Source organism: Vulpes vulpes, chromosome 14 (assembly GCF_048418805.1).
Source record: "Vulpes vulpes isolate BD-2025 chromosome 14, VulVul3, whole genome shotgun sequence".
Classification (NCBI taxonomy): Eukaryota; Metazoa; Chordata; class Mammalia; order Carnivora; family Canidae; genus Vulpes; species Vulpes vulpes.
In genome coordinates, this window is record NC_132793.1 from 3,683,462 (window position 1) to 3,700,085 (window position 16,624).

Below are 16,624 nucleotides of genomic sequence, written 5' to 3' on the forward strand. Positions count from 1 at the left end.
ATACCATCTGAGCTGTGAACGGTGCCTGGGCACGCAGGAAGCACTCCAGGAAGATTTGTGGGTGAGCGGATGAATGAACGAATGATTTGGCCCTGGACTGCTGACCTCTGAGAATACCTGGAAAGCCTCAGAGCCCCGCCCTTACCAGAGCTCTCTGACCAGAAGGGTGGACAATACACAGAGGCCCTGCTCCAGATGGCACTGGGCAGTCCCCACAGGGCCACTGCCAAGCCCGTCAACTTGTGCTGGATTGGAGTTGGCTTTCCTAGGGAACCTCAGGCATGGCCAGGTCCCAGGCCAGGCCACACTGAGGGTGGAAAACAGACCTGCAGCCCTGGAGTTGCTCAAGTCTCAGGGCACTGTGGTCACCTTAACACAGGTCCCCAAATCCTTTGATGCTCCCCCCATTGTCTCGTCCCACAGAAAGCAGAAGTCATGAAGGTGCCACAACCTCCACCTGGCGCCCTCCCTCGGGACACTGGTCCTTTGAACACAGCCACCATGCTAGGAGAAAGCCTGAGTGAGCCTATGTGCAGCCATCACAGGGAGAGAACCCGAGGCCTCACAGCAAAGGCAGTGCCGACCACAGACACGTGAGGTGAGCCCAGAGGTGACTGGAGCCCCAGCCTCGAGACTTCCCACTGAGGACAGGCTGGCCCCCTCCCCTGTGGCCCATAGAACCCAGGAGCACCACAGAGGGTCATTTGCAGCAGTCAATGCTGGGTAATTCATTACCACGCCGTGTGAGGAAAAAAGCAGGCAAGTCCCCAGAACCACGCCGATGGGGAAGTTTCTCCAGCCCACTCCACCCCTTCCATCCTGCCCAGTCCTTGAGTCCAAGTCAAGGAGAGGAGTGGGATGTGGAAGACAGTATCCTTTAGGGTGATTTGTCACCAAGCAGGACAAGCTCTGTAGGGGGGCTCGGCTTCGTTTTGGTGCTCCATGCTTTGAAAATTAGAAAAACCCAAGGCTAGGATTATCTTCTGTTCCTGCTGGGCTACAAACTTGGATCACTTCATCATTATCCCTTCCCTTAGAATTATCAATCACCTACAAAATAAAATGTCTTGGACTGAGGGATGGCTGGAAAAAGAGAAAAATCAACTAATGAGCTAAAAAGAGAAAGGGATAGGAGGTGGTCTTTGGGTGTGCCCAGGCGCAGGAGGTGTCAGAGCTACTGGAACACTCCCCGAGTCCGTTGCCTTCCGCAGCTTGGACAAAACCAGCACACACCTGGGTGAGCACTTTGGGAGGCACCTGTGCTGCAGGAGACCAGCCTGGCACTGGCCCACCTCTTGGGGTCTTCTAATCTAGGTGACAGCAGGGAGTCTGGGCCAGAGAACCAAGGATATAGGCTGCTGAGACCAGAAGACACCACACAGAGCTGAGACAAGAGTTGACAGCCAGGTGGACGGTCGGTGGGGGCAGAATTTTAACTGGTCTTCAACCAGGTCAGCCCCCTGAACCCCATGACTGGAGTGGGTACTCACCTGACATTCAGCAACACCTGCTCTCCTGTGAGAATGTTCTCCCCTTTTCCGCTCTTCCTCTGGCTTCTGACCACTCCCGGGAGAACGCCTCCATCAAGAATGTCTCATATAATCTTCCTTTTCGTGCTGAGAGACAGAGGCCACAGGCTTGGAGACCTCGGGCAGGACAGAATCCAGACAGGATTTCTTACTCTCTCTCTCTCTCTTTACATTGTGGTAAAATATGTATTCCATAAAATTTACCCTCTTTAGCATTTTCAGTGCACAGCTCAGGGATATTAAATATAGTCACATCGCTGTGCAGCCACCACCACGACCCTTCTCCATAGACATCTCTTTCATCTTATAAAACTGAAACTCTATCCCTCTGAAAACACCGATTCCCCGTCTCCCCCTCCCTGCAGCAGGACAAGCCTTTTGTGTCTGGCTTATTTCACTGAGCATGATGTCCTCAAGGTTCACCCTGGTTGTGGCAGGTGTCAGAATGTCCTTCCCTTTTAAGGCCGAATAGTGTTCTCTTGTAGGTATAGACCACACTTGGCTTTTACCATCCACTGACAGATGCTGGGTGGCTTCCATGTTTTAGCTGTTGTGAAGAATGCAGCTATGAACACGACGGTGTGAATACTCTTCCAGAGCCTTCTTTCAATCCTTTCGGGCTGGAGTTACTGGATGACATGGTGACTCTGGCTTTGATTTTTGCAGGAACCTCCATACCATTTACCACAGAGGTCCCATTTTGCATTCCTGCCAACAGTGCATATGGGTTCCTTTTTCCCCATATTCTCACCAGAACTTATTTTTTAAATTTTTCTGATTTTTGATAGTAGCTATCCTAATGAGCATGAGGTGAGGTGGTATCTCATTGTAGTTTTGGTTTGCATTTCCCAAATGATTAATGATGTCCAACATCTCTTCATGTGTCTATTGGCCTTTTGTATGTCTTACTCTGAGAAATGTCTATTCAAGTTCTTCACCCAGTATTGAATCTGGTTGTTCTTGTTGTAGTTGGGATTTGGTAACATTGTTTTAACTGCATTTAATTTTTTTGTTTACTACCCAATTTATTATTTTTTAAAATTTAATTCAATTTGCCAACCTATAGTACATCCCTAGTTTCAGATGTGGTTTTCAATAATTCATCAGTATTTCATTTAATTTTACATTTATCTTTTATTTATGGCAAGTGATACTGGTTTTCCATGTGTAATGGTGAATAGAATTCCTTTCTAAATTAACTTATTAATTAATTAAATTTAAAAAAGTAACCTGAATTAAAATATGAAGTAGTCATTGTATAGGTGGTTTGGAGACTTAGCAAAATCCCAGAGCTGGTTTGCTCATAATGGAAGTCTGGAAAGATCTCATTAAACTAGGCAAGGAGGAGGGACAAGATGGAGGGGTGGGGGTAGCCAGAAGGGGAGGGAGGACAGGGGAAGGAGGATGAGGAGCAGAGCACTTTGACCGCAAAATCCGTAGAGAACAGTGGACAACAGCAGGGAACTGTTCCTTGCCCTGTTAAGGGGAAATCTCATCATTCTTGAAAATTACTCTTAAAAAAATCTGTGGAAATTAATAAAACACACATATATATATTTTGTAAAATTGAAGGTACAGAGGAACTCTGGAAATACAAATCACTTGTCCTATAATAAGGAAAAGGCACAGGACAATGCCCCTCTCCACATCATTGGTGCTGCCTTGGGAAATCCAAGGGCTTTCTCTCTGGGCTCTTGTGGTTTGATCCAGCTGTTTGGTATGTGGAGGAAGGAGGACCTGAGAAAATCAGGAGTGATCTGGGAGTCCTGTTTCTGTTGGATTGTTTGGCCACTTAATGGTGCATTGATTGATGCCTTAGCCATGACTTTGAAGGTTCCTGTGGGAAATGTTGGTTACTTTTTTCCACCCAGCATCCCCTCCCTGCCTTTTGGTCACAGCACTTTGGTTCTTCTTTTAGGACCCACCCATCCTTTGTCCACATGGTCAGTGGGTCTAGGACTCGAAGGTAGTGACTTGTGACTGAGATCTGGCCAATCCAGAGATCCTGTCTGTTTGGCTACAGCCATCAGTTCAGGGCTGGGCAAGGCTGGACCAGCAAGTCAGTCTCAGAACTTTAGCTAAAATGCTTGAGAATGTATTCCCTGGGACTGTGGAGAAGAAAGGAAATGTATCTGAAGCTACTGGTAAGCCACCTTGCCACCACGAAGAAAGACCCTGCAAGAATGGACCCAGTATGGAGCAAAGTGGACTCAAGAGCTGGAGAGACTGGGTTGGTGTTCTCTTTCTAGCCCCTGAATCCATCTGGGCCTGAAATCCATGCTTTCCCTACACTTTACATTTGTAATAGCTCATAATTTCTTTTTTGTTTAAGCTTATTTGGGATTCTGTCATTTGCAATGGAAAAAAAAAATTCTGGCTAGAACAGTACTAGCCCTTGTGGGCTTCAGGCTACACAGCATGCAAAGGGAACAGTTCACCTGATTCGACCGTGAGCCAATGGTGAGGGTTTTTCCCTTGTGACAACTCAAAAACACCCTGAGCTATCATTACTCTCATTTTCCCGATGAAGAAAGGTTAATGGTTAGAGGCTCAAAAAGGTCACAATGACTGGTCCGTGGTCACACAGCTATTAAAGTGACAAAGCCAGGATTCAGATTCAGTATTATCCAGTTCCAGGGGCAGGGTTCATAACCAAACGCACACCCGGGGTCGGTAATGATACTTGTTTTCTCCTGTGTACCACTGATGAGCGCTCACCTCTCCATCTGTCTAGCTTCCTGTTCCCACGCTCTCTGATGCAAGGTCACCTGAAGGACCGTGTCTCCTCTGCAGCAGACACTGAGTGGCTTCTCTCCTCCTCCAGGGTCTGCCAACCCTCCATGATCACCTTTCGCTGCCTCTGCCATCAAATGCACCCCACAGCGGAGTGATTTCTCAGGCCGGTCGTGGGCCTTGGCCAAGTGCGTGGCAGGGTCGTTCTGTGGACTTTCCAGCCACCTCTTCCAAGCTGGCAGATGTGCGGCTGTATCTTTGAGACTGTACCTCTCACTTCAGTTTTGAATCAAAATCCAACCGCTAAGAATATTGTGATGTATCTGGATAAGCATCGCCTCAAGTTGCCTCTTCATGTGCTTTGTGACTCTTTTGAAGATTGTTTTCTTTTAAATTTAGAGGATTTAAGTGAGAGTAACATAATACATTATGTACTATTCCATTGTCCTGGAGTTTCTTCCTCCCACCCAACCTACCCAGCAGAACCCTGGACTTGCTCAGAAACCAGATAATTAAGTGCTTTTCTATGTTATCCAAGTCCTAGTTGTGCGCCTCCTCGTCAGCATGAGGCTCATTGTGAGATGCACTGCAGGAGGTATGAGGCTCCAAATTCCCTGCTTTGAGTGACATAAATTGTATATAAAGTTCCCAATGAAATAAAATTATCACAATGTATTCCAAACTTCAGCCCTGCCAATTACATGTGTTGAAGGGCTAAAAGAAATTGGTTTGATCCCCCTCACCTCAAAAAAAAAAAAAAAAGAAAAGAAAAGAAAAAGAAAAAAGAATCTAACAATGAGTCTAGCAAAAACTGTTTAAAAGAACTCCAGAGTTCCTCCTGTGTTTTCCATGGCTACCCCTTCCATATCCTGTTCCTTCAGGTCTGGACTATATCTTCCCTTGAGAAACCACCTCTCCCCACAGTTTGTGTAGCTTGTGTGGGGCTCCAGGCCCAGGGTTATGTCTGTGGACTGACCAGAGCATCACTTTTAAGATAGGCAGACCTCCAGAATTATAATACATTTGTGTGGTTTTAAGCCATTGAGTGTGTCATAATTAATTATAGCAGCTGAAGGAAATTAACACAACCTTGACTACAATGATTGGTTGGGAACTGTAAGGCGCTGTGAGCCAGGCCTGGCCCCGTGGGAGCCAATGAGATTCAGTTCTGGGACTCTGAATTCTTTCCTTTTTTTCTTAATTTTTTTTTTTTTTTTCTGAATTCTTTCCAAGGAGCTGCTGAGAGGACCAGAGGGGAGCTTGCAGGTGCTGGCAGCCATCTTGTCACCAGGAGGGAAACATCCATCCAACACAGAAAGAACCGAGGTAGAAAACACGAGCAGGGAGCTGAGATTAAGCGTTGAGCCCCTGGATCCAACACGACACCCTGGACTTTTCACGTCCATCCACCAGTACGTTCCCGTCTTTGAGCCAGTTCAAATGAGGTTTCTGGTACTTACAGGCAAAAGCATCCTGATGTTCCAGCTCAACTTACTGTGACGGTGGCTGGCGCAGAGGTAAGGGGTCATGGTATCAGCTGGCGATGGATGCACCTGCTGGTGGTCGTCTCAAGGGCACCAGCAAGACAGGCGTGCCGGTTGACCTGGTCAGGGGATGGGAAGTGCTACCAAAATAAATATTTAAAACTTGTCCAGAAGATCTGAGGTTCCACACTTTTAGCAGGCAAGACATGAGTGCTCTTTCTAAACCATTTCTTGTGGCAGCAGATTCGGTGCAGTGTGGAGGGGAGGAAGGGTTGTGCCAACCTCCAAGCGGCACGTTAGACGGCCATCAGATGGGATGCCAGCCCGGAGCCTCGCGGCTGTCTGGCCGAGTGACGCACCACGCAGGGACCAGTTCCTGAGGGAGGTGCACAGGGACTCCATCTTCAACAGCACCAGCCCTCGGCAGAGGCAGATTTAGTTTAGGAATCTCTGTCCTATACTCCAGGGCCTGCATTTCAGGTTTTTCTTCAGATGCCTCCAACTCATACCTGTCCCAGCCGCTCCCACCGCCCCCCCCCCCCCCCACAGAGCTCCCACCCAGGCCACTCAGACACACACACCCTCTCCACTTATCTCCAACATGTGCGCTTTCACTGGGCACCTGTGCGCCTCCCTAAGGTGGGAATGTCAGGCATCCTAGCAGATTCGTGGCAGAGATGCTTTTGAGCAAGTTAAGTCAACACACCACAACACACCTGCTGGTTTTAGCCACCGTGAAGTAGCCTTGACTCTTATCACAGAAATTTTTTACAAACTATCCTGCTAAAGCTCTTAACCTGGTGAGTTCCTGTGTCCACCAAATGCAACCAGTCCCTGGATTTGGGAAACTTGGTTCCAGAAGCTATCAAATGCCAGCTTGATCTGTTTGCAGAATAAAAATATGCATCAAGGCACTCCTCCATTCCCTCCACCCTCCACCTCACTGCATGAATCCTATCCAAAGCCACTTCAGAACCCAAATGCTGCCCCTTCTGGAAAGTTCTACCTAATTTGCTTGTTTAAAGGAAACACCTTCTGACCCCCTTACAACTGCTTATGGCCTCTGTGGACTTGTAGTCAAGCATAACAGTAACACTCATGGGCTTTGGAGCCAAATGTACCTGGATAGAAAGCCTGACTACCCCAACGCTTGCTAGCTGAGTGATCTTGGCCAAGTCACTTCACCTCTCGGAGCCTTACTTTTTTTTAAATCTTTGAAATGGGGATAATGGTAGTAATGGTAGTAGGTAGACTACCTACTAGGGTCACTGTGTGGGTTAAATGAGAGAATGTAGGTAAATATTGCATGTTGGCCTAACACAAAATCAACACGCACTGAATAAATGTTACCCAGCTGTCGTAGTGGTTGTGGTGGTTGTTGTATAGATACTTTTCTCTCCTGATAGATCAGAAGTCTTTGGCGGGGGAGGGGGGGTGTATTTGTTATCTGTATCACAAACATCCCCCTGATCATAAGGACAGTGAAACGAGAGCATTTGCTGGCTAGGCAGCTCTGAGGCCTTGCTGGACATGCTGGCACTCAGCTGGCTGTTTGGGGATCTGGGTTGACTTTGTTGACTTTGGGCGGGACAAAGAAATGACTCAGCTTGGCTCCATTTCTCATCCTCCCCAGGTCATCAGGTGTGTCCTTTCCACGGTCGCAGAGAGAGAATACCCAACACACCAACCCCTCTCAGGTCTCTGTCCATACTGCATCTGAGGACATCCCAGAGGCCAAAGCAACTTCTGCGGCCATGCTCTTGGGCCTTGGGGGGCACAGCCAGGTTATGGGGTCGAGGGCCTGGTAAGGGAGCTGTAAAGAAGTGGGCCCGTGAAAACCTACCACAGGCAGGGACTGAAATCCTACAACAGGTATAAGATGGCACATTGCTCCTGAGGAATCTATATGCCTAAACTGACTAGAATAGGAATTTAGGTCCCAAACAAGTCACAAAGCATCAGAACCTGAGGGAATCAAATCAGAGGAATTTGTAGACCACAGGTGATTCATTGTCACTGAAGTTTGTGGAGGGTTTCCTCACACAGCTAGCTTCATTCCCTTACATGGAAATACGTAAGCTTTTGTTTCCAGGGTCAGAGGAAAAATATCTGTGGGGTTTGCCTACCTTCTGGGGTGTGTCGCTCACTGTTCCTCCTCATCTCTGTCTCCCTCACACCTGGGGACCGTCCGGACTCGGGGGAGAAACAGAGGGGTGAGGGAGGAGCACTGGTCAAGGAGTGGGGAGAGGCAGAACAGAGTCCTAAGGGGCCGCAGGATTCCCCAATTCCAGAACTTTCAGAAGACAGAACAAGGAAGAGATTCCTCAGAACCTCTTGGGTTATAGCACAGACGCATTTCCTTCTGAAAGAAGTTTCACAATCTGGGTTTTTAATGAGCTCCACATTTTCTTGTGTAGGCAAGATTTCTTTCTAAAAGACAAGAGAAGACCCTCAGCAGGACGCCAGTTAAACAAAAGAGCAATGCTGTGGAGTCTGGAAGTCATAACTCAAGTTCAGAAATGCACAGAGGGCAGGATTTGACCTGATATCTTCCCAGAGCTGGAGAGCAGCAAGCTCTCCTGCCCGAATGTGCTGATGGATCAGGGGAAAGGAAGAGAAATAACGTGACTTTTTTTTTTTTTTAAACTTAGGATTCAACTCTTAGTTTCCAGGGATGTCAACCAGTAGCTCAGTGAAAATACATTTAAAAGGGTTCTAAGTGTATTCCTTTACTCAATGACTTTCCATTGGGCCCCTGTCAGGAGCCAGGCGCTACCCCACATGCCGCTGCTAGCACCGTGAGAAAGGTGCGTGCTTCTCTGATGCCCACATGCTATTGGCGGGAAGAACAATAAACAATAAAAACACAAATAATTAACTAGTGTGACTGGGGGTTACGACAAGTGACTATGAGGAAAAATGCATGAAGGGAGAGCTAGACAGTGACAAGGAGGGCAGGGCCAGGGGCCCCATTTTGAACAGAGTGTAGAGGGAGGTTAGCCGAGGTCCAAGAGGCTGAAGGAAGCCAACTCGACTAAGATGGCCCAGCTCCAGACAGAGAGAACCATGTGTGGGGTGAATGTGGCACAGCCCAGGGACAGCAAAAAGGCTGGCCTATCTGTTACTCTTCACAGTCATCTGACCTCCCTTGGGCCCCAGAACAAGGCCACTCTCCTGGCCTCTCAGGCTGGGAAGACCAGGACTGATCCTTTATAGCATTCTTCAGAATTGTGACAAAATGCCTATTTCTGGGATGATCCGGTGAGTGTCTGCCCCCCACAACCATGACATTGCTAGAAGGCACTGACCAGGTCTCCCTTTTCACTGCAGTGGTCTCAGGACCTGACAGTAGATGTTAGGGGCATACTTACGCCTTCCCTTCATTCTCTCATTTAGATCTCACAACATCCCTACCCAGTGGATACCGTCATCATCCCCACAGCACAGATGAGACGAAGGGAAGAGAAATGACTTGCCAAAGGTCACACAGCTGGGTAGGGGGGAGGCTCAGAACTTTAATTCCAGTCTTTTTTACTCGAATTTGTTCAGGCATGGGCACAGGACCCCATCAGAGCCAGTGATGTGCCAGGCAACATTTGCCTTGGCTTCTGGAAAGAAAAGCCATCCCTCCCTGTGGAGACTAAGGTGGAGGGCAATGCCATGGAAGACAGAATGGAGAAAGACTGAGAGAATCAGGTGCACAGTCACATCATCTACAGTGCTGGACCAAGCCCCACCCGAATCAGGCCTGCATCTGACAACCAAGTCTTTATGTCCTAAGGCAGCACCAGTCTGTGTCTTCCACTTACAACCTCAGTATTTCCTAATTTGTCATCACTATCACTACAGGGTTATTATTTCACAAAGAAACTAATATATAAATATGTATATATTTTGCCAGAGCTGGTCACACTTCACTTTTTCAAGAAAGGTCATTACTGCTTGCATCCCCTCCTATGTTCTCCAGCCTTAGCAGCCCGAGGTAGACACATCCCCACTCCCTGCTGTGGCTACCACAGCCCCAGAAGGATTGGGATGTCAAGAGATACTTATAATATGAAAATTCTGAGTTATGTTGGCCTTTTTTTTTCTCAAATGTGTGAATAAGTGGTTAATTCATAGCCCACAAGATTGGAGACCATCAATCACCAGAACCAGGGAGCAGTATGCTCGGTGCCTAGGGGCATGCAGAAGTGCAACACAGTCTTTGCACTTTAGGAGCTGGTGATTTACCCAGGAGATGAAGGAAAAAGGCAGGGAATTGCTGGAGCACAAAGCCAGACAGCTGTGGTGAAGGGCTGGTGGGGTCCTTCGGCCTGTAGGGTGATGGGCATTCAGAGAAAGCGAGGTCAAATCTGAGTGTGGCCTGCAGACCATGCAGGAGACCTTTCACACACATCCTTCAGCCTGGGCGCTCCTCTGCCACTACTCAGTATCTTTTATCCCATAACTTTTCTCCTCAAAATTTTTGCTTTAGAAAGAGATTATGTCAGTTATACAAATGGAAACCAGTTTAATGTACCATAAAGAGAAAGTCACTATAAAATTAAATAAAGTGCAGATCACCCTCATCAATCATCTAGCCAGATATGATTGTGTGCCAAAGGTTCTCAGCTCTCAGTTCGCCCTCTATGCAAAAAAAAAAAAAAAAAAAAAAAAAAAAAAAAAAAAAAAAAAAGTCATCATTAAGGAAATGTTCGAGGTATGCTGTCTGCAGAGACCCACGGTCCTGGAGGTGATCAGGATCAAGGCAGAACTAGTGAGTGGCCTTACCACAATGGGAGTAGTGTCAATGCGATGGCCCTGCACCACCTAACCTGTCTCCCATGCCCCAGTGGAGCACACCCTTGGGAGAGTTGTAGGTGAGGGGGGATACCGCATAGCATCCCAGCTCAGGTTCAGATACCACTCAACGCGCTGCCCGTGAGCACCCAGTTCAGCTCTCCAAATCTCCATCCACCTTGGGAAAATGGTGACAACAGTGACACTCAGCTGGCTCACAATGCTGTTGGGAGGATTCTAAGTAGGACCACATATGCAATGGTACACACATCTCAACTCAACAGCTCTACGTTGGTGATATTTTTCCTGCAATGCTGCTGCTGATGAGGGTGACCTTGGAGCCCCAGGAGTGGAGTGGCCCAAACTTGCTCAGGGCTTGTTTATCCATCACACACTCTGAGTGCTTCCTTGGCCTCAAACACTGTGCTCATAGACACTATCCCTTTGGTTCGGCTTATCTTTTAGCAGGGGAGACAGCATGAGCCCAACAAAAGTAAGGTGACAGCTGTGAAAATGGCCGCAAGGCTGAGCTCAAAGTGTGGGGTCGGGCAGTCCAACCATGCCTGGGAATCAGAAAAAGCTCCCAGAGAAGGTCCCTGGTGCTGGTGAGGGTGGGGGCAGGGAAGAGAGAATGCATGCAAATGAGCAGGTCCGCAGCCGCCAGCACCTGCCTGAACCAGGTCTCCCCATCCGTTCTGGGGATTTCCACCCAGCCTCCCTCTGGGCAAAGGCTGGAGGCCTCCAGTGCCGGCTGATCATCGGTGAGGGTGTGGCCAGACTGGCCTGCTGGGTGTTCATTCCAAAGGGCTGCCTGGGTGTCATGAAGCGGTTGCCCGGGAGAGGTGCTGCCTCCACCCTCCATTCCCCTCACCCAGTGAACCTTGCTTCCCCCTATGTGGGCTCCTCACTACCGCATAGCAACAGAACCTGAGGCCAGGCACTCCCAGACACAAACCATAAAGCAACCCCAGAGTCACTCTTTTGCAAAGTGTAAGAATTACCGATAAAGTAGAAAACTTTGATGTACCATGTCTGCTTTGAGATTTGGGGACACCACGGAGACAGTCTGGAGACAATTCCAGAAGACAGTCCATCTCAAAACCAAGACTTCTACTTTTGGCTCCCCAAATGCAATTTGGAGCGGCTTTGCACCACAATACTAAGTATGATGCAAACACAGGAGGGATGCAGTTTACCCTCCACATGGCCAGGTATGAACCCCGGTGAGCGAGTGTCTATAGAATTATATACAAATCATCTGTTATGATTAAAATCTGTCGTTTATTGTCTCTGCTGTGTGCCAGACACTACACTAAGCTCTTTCTACATCTCATCTCATTTAATCTTCCTGTCAACCATGGAGGAAGTATCCTTATGACCCCTTTTTACCATCTGGGGAACGGAGACAGAGAGACTAAGTAACTGGCCTTAGGGCCTAAAGCTCAAAACAAATGGACTTCCTGGCCAGAATTGAGGTCTGTCTGACACCACATCCAGGTTTCTCATCACATTCTCATGCTTCCTTGTCTGAGATCACATGCCCTTGCCCTGACATGTCCCCTGTGATAGAAGGGGAGCTCCCTGAAGGTGAGGCCTGTGTCATTATCACCTTCATATCCTGAGCCTCTCTCAGTCCCTGGCTGATGTTGGCATCCAACTAAAGCTCATCAAATGAGTTTGCTGAAGTGAGCTGACATCCACAAATATGGGAACCAGGAGTGACTGGTTTTTGAAATGTGCTCTAATATTTAGGGTTTATGTTAAAGGTAAGTGGACCCAGCCCCTTCTCTAGAAAAGAAGGCAGGAATCCTTCGGTCTTAGGGACCTGTGAGCCTGTTTCTACCAGGAGCTGACTTGCCATGTTCACCATCTTGGGAGCAGAGGCTGGGAACATGCAAGGTGGGATCAATAGGACCCTCTGGTGATGCCACGAGACCTTATGAGGGATCTCCAGCTGCCACCTCCTCCTCAATTCCCCCATTTGCTCAGAAGCAAGGTAGGCTGCCCAGCCACAAGGCTAGGGGCCAGTGGGGAAAGCTGAAATGCCACTGTTTTCTATGGGGGCCTAAGGGCCCCCTCAAACTCCTCCCCAACGGGAGTCTCTCCAGGAGATAGAAGGTGGGTGAGTCACAACTTCAGATAACTTAAATCCATATACACATTCTTTACAAACAGCCATGTTATTTGCGGGAGCTGGTGGGCCTGTTGGTTCATCCAACACTCACATCTGTGTTTAACAGCAGCCCATCCATCCACTTTGGAGCTACACTGCCTCGGATAGAATATTCCTTGATTGCTGTGGGCTTACAGAACAAGATGTTCTGGACTAGAAAGAAGAGAAGGAAAAACAATAGAGGGAAGGGCAGGTGCCAAGACAAAGCAAGTTGCAGATCAAGGATGTGTGAGCTGGCTGGGCCCAGCTGTTGGCCTCTAGGCACTGGTGGACGACAGGGGCACAGGAATCCCAGACCCTTGGAAAAGATGGGAATCCCAGACTCTTGGAAAAGAGTCTTTAGTTAGAAGAAGAGAGAACAGAAAGGTGATAGGCAGAGGTCTTGTCAGCACCCAGGGCCTCGCGAGGATGCACTATGAAGACTGTCATAGGCTTGCTGGTGGCCTCGAGCCCCCATCTTTCCCTCTGTCCGCAAGGTGAGAAAATATGAGGTCTGCAAGACCAGAGGCCTTCTCTGCCTTTTATCCATCCATCCATTCCTTCACTCAGCAAATCTACTAACAACCATCCATGACACAGGGACTGTCTTTGGCACCAAGGAACAAAGTCCCAGCCCTTAAGATGCTCATGGTTCTGTTGAGGGAAGACAGAGGACAAAGATATCAAGAACATGGAAGAACATAATTAGACTAGAATGAACTGGAAGGGATTGAGAGGCAGTACTGAGCAGCTAGGGAGGCCATCCACATTGGTGCTGGCAAAGGCCACTCCGGTAGCTGATGTCAAGGTGGACCCTCAGATGGTGGGAGAGGCAGATATTTACAGATCTGGGGGAAGGGAATCCCAGGAAAGAGAAGAGCCAGCACAAAGATTGCAGAGGGGTGGAATCAAGCTTGGCATTTGACAAACAGAAGGCGGGACAGAAGGATGGAGGATAGTTCACTACGTTTCTGTGGCTGCTGTAACCAGTCACCACAAAATTAGTGGCATAAAACAACAGGAATTTATTGTCTCACAGTTAGAAGTCTGAGATCAAGATCTGAAGGCTCTCGGGGAGACTCCTTCTGGTGCCTTCCAGATGCTGGCAGCTCCAGGTTGGGGCAGCATAGCTCTCATAGGCTCAACCTCACTCTGCCCTTCTCTTCCCTGCTGCACTCCTCCCTCTCCTCTTATAAGGATATCAGATTTGGGGCCCACCCTAATCCAGAATGATCTCATCTCTTAATCGTATCTTCAAAGATCCTTTTCCCAAATAAGGCTATTTCCAAATATGTCCACAGGTTCCATGTGGACATGAACCTTTCAGTTTGCATTCATCCTACATGCAAAGCACACTCACCGCAACCCAAATTCCCAAAAGTGGGGGGGATCCCTGGGTGGCTCAGCGGTTTAGCGCCTGCCTTCGGCCTAGGGCTGATCCTGAAGTCCTGGGATCAAGTCCCACATCAGGCTCCTTGCATGAAGCCTGCTTCTCCCTCTGCCTGTGTCTTTGCCCCCCGCCCTCTCTCTCATGAATAAATAAATAAAATCTTTATTTAAAAAATTCCCAAAAGTCTCAGCCCATTACAACATCAACTCCGTGTCTAAATATCTATGTCTACATATCAGTTCAAAAGTCCCCAATCTCATAATCTACATTGTCTAAATCAGGGATAGGTGAGATGTTGGCTATGATCCATCCTGAGGCAAAATAATTTTCCATCTGCAGATGGATGGTGCCCCCAGGAAACTGGTTACCTGCTCCCTGAATACAATAGTGGGACAGGCACAAGGTAGACATTGCTGCTTCACAAGGGAGAGATGGTCAGAAGTAGAGGAGTCGCTGACTCCATGCAGGTTAGAAATCCAGCAGTGCCAATGCCATTAGGTTTCAAGGCCTGATAGTAATGCTCTGGGGATCTGGGCTCTGCCCCTGGGCCCTCTAGCAGCATGTAGAGAATGGGACCAAGAACAAACAGGGAGATCAGTTGGGATGCTTGTATAGACCACACAGACATGATGGTGGCTTAAGGGGATCATGGTGGCAGGAATAAAGAATCATAATCATATTTAGGAAATGTTTTGGGAGCAGAGCCAAATGGATTTTGTGTCATGGGAATCTTCCCCTTATCTGTGGGGGGTACATTCCAAGACCCCCGGTGGATGCCTAAAACCACAGATACAGATACCACCAAACTCTACCCGTGCTTTTTCCCATACATTCATACACACCTATGATAAAGCAAGACTTACAAAGCAGGCATGGTAAGAAACTAATGGCATCAATAAGGAAAGTGACCAATAACATACTGTAATACCAGTTATGTGCATGTGGCTTCTCTCTCTCTCTTCCACCATCTTCTTGTGCTGTTGTCCCCTCTTCTTGTGAGGATATGAGATGAGGAACTGCCTCCATGATGAGGTGGAGTGGGGTAAGCAACACAGGCATGTGACAGAGTGAGGCTATAACAAACCTTCTGACCACTGCACAGAGGTTGCCTACAGGTCACTGGCCCCATGAAGAGCAAGACCACGCTTAGGGAGTCTGCAGTTCTGAACTCAAGAGGGAGGCAGAAGCATAATGGAAAGGACACAAAATGTCTTCTAAGATTGGGGCTTGAAACTCAGTCTGAGGGGGACAGGCAGGTATGGGAGTGCTCTGGACCCTGGAAGTTCTGTCTGAGTGAAGGGGATGCCTCACACCCTGTCTGCAGCAGGAACTGGAGGGTGAGCAGCCCCTGTGCCCTCATACTAGAAGGCCTTTCACTTCATGCTCAATCACATCCTCTCTTTTATTCCACCCCTCAATTCTGCTTCAAACTCGAAGCACATTTCCCAGAAAAGAGTCCTGGGGATGAAAGAGAGAAAAGTTCTTCTCGAAGGCTAACCTGTAACCCAGAGTCCTGAGAGGGCTTTCCTCCAACCCTGCCTCCCTCACCCTCCGCACACCCACCAATGGACATGCAGTGCTAGGCTGGGCTGTCTCAGCCTGCCTCTGAAAGCCCCCCAGACAGGCCCCAGGCATCAGCTCCATGACCCCTTCATTCTCACCAGCACTGTCTCTCAACACCACGGCCATTAACAGCTCGAAATAATCTTGTTGTCTGTTAACATCCCTGTTCTGAACTGATGGAAGACAAAAGGAAGTGACAAATGAAAACCTTTGGAAAAACAGATTAACAGGAAAAAGTACAAACACTACAAACACTTCACACTTCAAGGAGACTAGGAGTGGTTTTGAGCTACCTTCCCTGCATGCTGAACAGCTAAAGAGATGCTGGGATCTACCTTATTTTAATTCTTGCTTTCATTTTGTCCCCACATGTTCATTATTAGGGATGTCTGTTAATACAAGTGATCTTGGAGTATCCTACAGTGGAACCTTAGTAAGATAAACTTTCCACTTCCTGGGTATCTGCTGGACATCAGACATTGACACACAGTATCTGTAATATACAGCAGTAAGGAAAGTCATTTTATTGGTTTTACAGATGAACAAATGAGGCTCAGAAAAGCTCAGAGACTTAACCATGGTCTTACAAGGGAGATGGTGGGGGTCTGGAGATTTGAACTTGGGAGTTGTCAGCTGATGGGTTGCATGTATACCTTTGGGGATAAGCTCACCTTGGAAATAAATGTGGATTTGAGAAGACACCTAGAGACTAGGATGTGAGGTGATCCACAGTCTAGAGCTGGAAAGAGGAAGGAGATTCAGAAGAAGGGACTGAAAAGAGAGTCCAAGTGCCACCCCCACCAGGCCATGGCCTCCCACTGATAGTGGGGGATGTCCAGAGACCAGGGGCCATTCCCATATTCCCAACACCATTTATCCACTGGCTCACCTGTTTGTTCAACACTTGAGAAGTAAGCAGTAGGCAGGACACCACCAAGGTGTTTCTAGACCCAGAGGAGGAGGCTGGCTGTACCAGGTCGTGAGGATATTG